Here is a 3,904-nt window from a genome sequence, read left to right as displayed (position 1 = left end):
TTGCATTGCAAATAAATCAGGTGACCTCACTTATGGTTCGATGGGCCCCTCTCTGTTGTTCAAAAAAGGACATTTCGAGTAGTGATCGTATGCTTCAGTGAATGATATAGCACTTTTATACAAGAAGACACAACATGAATTAGTCATTTACATGGGAGGACCGTCCAGATTTTGAACGGAAAACTTTGTTTCACCAAAAACACTTTGTGGAAAAATGGAACACGAAATATTGCTCTTTGTCGTCTCATTTTATTTGACCCAATTTCAGGTGTTTACAAGTTTGCCGATATTCTCTGTCTATGTGTAAATTAGTTTCAAAATTAAAAAACAAAATGTGGTAAAACAGTGTTTGGGTGATTTAAATGTAGCGAGTGCAGTTAGCAATTCGGTTTTGTTAATATATCTAGCTTAACTTTTTCAGTTTCCAGATTCCAGAGTACAATTAAAATTGGTGTATAGTAATAATTTTGGATGCTTAATATAAAAGTAACAATTTCGAAAATATCAGTTACCCTAGTATCAAAATAGAGGCCTCTGATTGGCTGAAATTTAGATAGAGAATGTATTTTTAGATTTAGATGAAAATTGGTACATATGGGTTATGAGCAACAGTTTTGAAATGGTAAAAAAATTAAAGGCCTTGATTGGTCAAACTTAGAATAGTAGCCTTTGTGGTGTTGGTATCCTTTTTAGTTTAAACATACATGTATTTTGAAATCAAATGAAATTCTGTTTCGCGCTTTAATATACATATTTTCAATTTCAGAGAGTGTTTAGAGGGAAGGATAATCTTAATTTGTATCTTTTGAGTTTGATTTACAAACGAAAATGCATTTCTTTCCAATTGTTTTTTTATTTCTGATAATAAAAATAATCCAGTTGTTTCACCCAAGAGCATCTAGTTGTTAGGCTTTTTTGTACCGTAAGGGAAAATGCAAGAATAAACATGCACTAATTTTATAGAATATATGTAAGTTTACGAAATTTTATCGCAAATTGTTTTATTACAATAATTATAGTCATTTTTTAAATTTACAATCCCTTTGACAAATTTGATTGCTTTAGAAAATTTTCTCTTCCTACATTTCAGCCTATGAAATGCTATTTTTTTGGATTTCAATTGTTTTGAAAAAGTATCTGCTATAAGATTATACATATGACATGTTTTTAAAATTATTTAAAAGTGTGGACAAAATCGATAACATGTCAAATACATGTATTTGGTGCAAATCCAATACCCTTAATTTCTATTCTGTCAATAATTCGACATTTTTTTGCTTGAAAAGTAATTAGTAAATATCATTTAAATGAGTATACAATTAAGAATGAAGTATGTGTCATTTACAAAAATCATAGAAAATATTTTTAAAGAAATGTATTCAAAAGGTGGCCACAAGGGGTCCCCTAGACACACACCTAGAGTTTTGTAAGTAAACATCATTATAGACATATATGCCTTTTTAAAAAAAAGGCAAAATAAATAAAAAGCAGATATATATATACCTAGACCTATAACACTGCCAAATTTGAAGAAAATCAATGGGTGGGTAGATTTTGCAACCCCATCTTTATAGCTTTACTCAAGAAAGCTAACATTCATGATACATGTTATTATGTACATATGTACAACGCAGTGACGTTCTCGTTCTCAAATGGTCAATATCAGGAAGACACAACGCCTCGAATCTACACCGCAACAAATACGTGTGTTTTTTGTGATTATTTACGATACATTTGTTATAAATAAACGTCCGCGTTAAAGACCTAACATAACTTACAAGCCAAATGCAGATTCCTTATAAATCCTACTGGAAACAGGTGATCCGAAAGAATATATATCTATACACCTGAAGCTTACATTTAATAACCGATGGGGATGTCCATTAATGATACAAGGTTTAGCCTGTTTAATTTGTCATTTCGTGGGCACGGGATATATCTATTGATTAATTATAAGTTGTAAAGGGATATAAAAAAGGAAAATTAGCTACCGAAAGTTAAGATAAACATAATAAATAATAGTCACGCGTTGGGATCTTGTTAATATACCGTGGCGACCATTTTGTCGTCTCCATTGAAGTAAACTTGCCACCATACAATGTGTAATGATATATTTCCGCTATAGAATATAGTGCCCAAATAGAGAGCCAATGTTTTATTGTTAAATACTTTGAATAAGCAACTAACACTTATACTTTAACGTTGAATGGGTGTAGAAGGAGATAAAGTATTTGTCGAAATATACTGTATAGATGTTAATTTTTGTGGGTGTAAAATTCGCGATTTACTCTAGGAAACTTTTGCGGGGGCTTATCTTCGCTATTCATACATGAAATCGCAATTCCTTCACAAGGTTCCTCAGTGTAAAACCATAATTGAGATTTTTGATTAAACGTATATTAAATCCTCGCGAATATAAGTAACTATAGAGTAGGAAGACCGACATATATGGTATATTGACACTTCGTAGTTACGAAGCAACAAACCAGAGTTTGACTCTTCTGGTTCTGTCCCATGGCCGAAACAACACACCATAGTCTATAGAAGTGGTAGGTTTTGCTTCAGTTTAGCGCACAGCATTAAGGGAGTGTGACGACTGGTTCGCACGTTGTCAGCATAATGTGCCCGGATGGAGTTTGCTGCTTGTAGTTCAACTGAATTAGAAGACACAACACGAATATACCACGAATATCCACTCCCAAAACACGCACCTTGCACTTCACACACGGAAGACCCCACATGTGAGGCCATGGCTGTTAATAAGACATAAATTTAATAAACCAAAGAAAACCAAATAATTATGAAAATATCCTTTAGTGTGATTGATACTTGAAATTAAGGACTCAGTAACATATGTATTGATATGTAAACAGAAATGTTATCAACTGTGTCAATAGTATTATTAGTCAGACTACATGACCAAGAGATATGTACTCAAAACGTAAAAACCAGAAATCGCTTTACCGTTGAAGTAGAGTTTAATTTTAATTCCTATACACATAATATTTCGCATTTATGTGAACTACCTTTAACATTCTCTAATAACAACTAGCGTGAATGCTTTGATGTATTGGCATTTACTATTTAGTGATATTTAAATCAATCTACCGAGGGGTAAATTGTGATTACATGGTATAAATATATCATTACAAGATAGAAGTAGTCCACAGATCATAAAGCAGACTACTTTAATAGATAATTGAATAATCAATACCAACGGAGACGTGTATCTGGGATTGTAGGGTGTAAACGACGAGAGAGAGAGAAAAAATCAGAATGCTAATTAATTTATGCGTACTTACAAACTATTCGCAATTAAGAAACCTTGCTGACAGCCGCGTGATCATTTTACGTTTTATACAACTAATCATAATTAATGAACCTTACTGACAGCCGCGTGATCATTTTACGTTTTATACAACTAATCGTGATTAATGAACCTTACTGACAGCCGCGTGATCATTTTACGTTTTATACAACTAATCATGATTAATGAACCTTACTGACAGCCGCGTGATCATTTTGATACAACAAATCACGATTAAGGAACCATACTGAAGCCGTGTGATCATTTTACGTTTTATACAACTAATCATGATTAATGAAATTACTGACAGACGCCGCGTGATCATTTTACGTTTTATACAACTAATCACGATTTAGGAACCATACTGACAGCCGTGTGATCATTTTACGTTTTATACAACTAATCGTAATTAAGGAACCTTACTGACAGCCGTCTGATCATTTTACGTTTTATACAACTAATCGTGATTAATGAACCTTACTGAAAGCCGCGTGATCATTTTACGTTTTATACAACAAATCGTGATTAAGGAACCTTACTGAAAGCCGCGTGATCATTTTACGTTTTATACAACTAATCGTGATTAAGGAACCTTAC

The sequence above is a fragment of the Argopecten irradians genome, chromosome 5 (genome assembly GCF_041381155.1).
Source record: "Argopecten irradians isolate NY chromosome 5, Ai_NY, whole genome shotgun sequence".
NCBI classification, from domain to species: Eukaryota; Metazoa; Mollusca; class Bivalvia; order Pectinida; family Pectinidae; genus Argopecten; species Argopecten irradians.
This window is presented reverse-complemented; position numbering follows the sequence as displayed.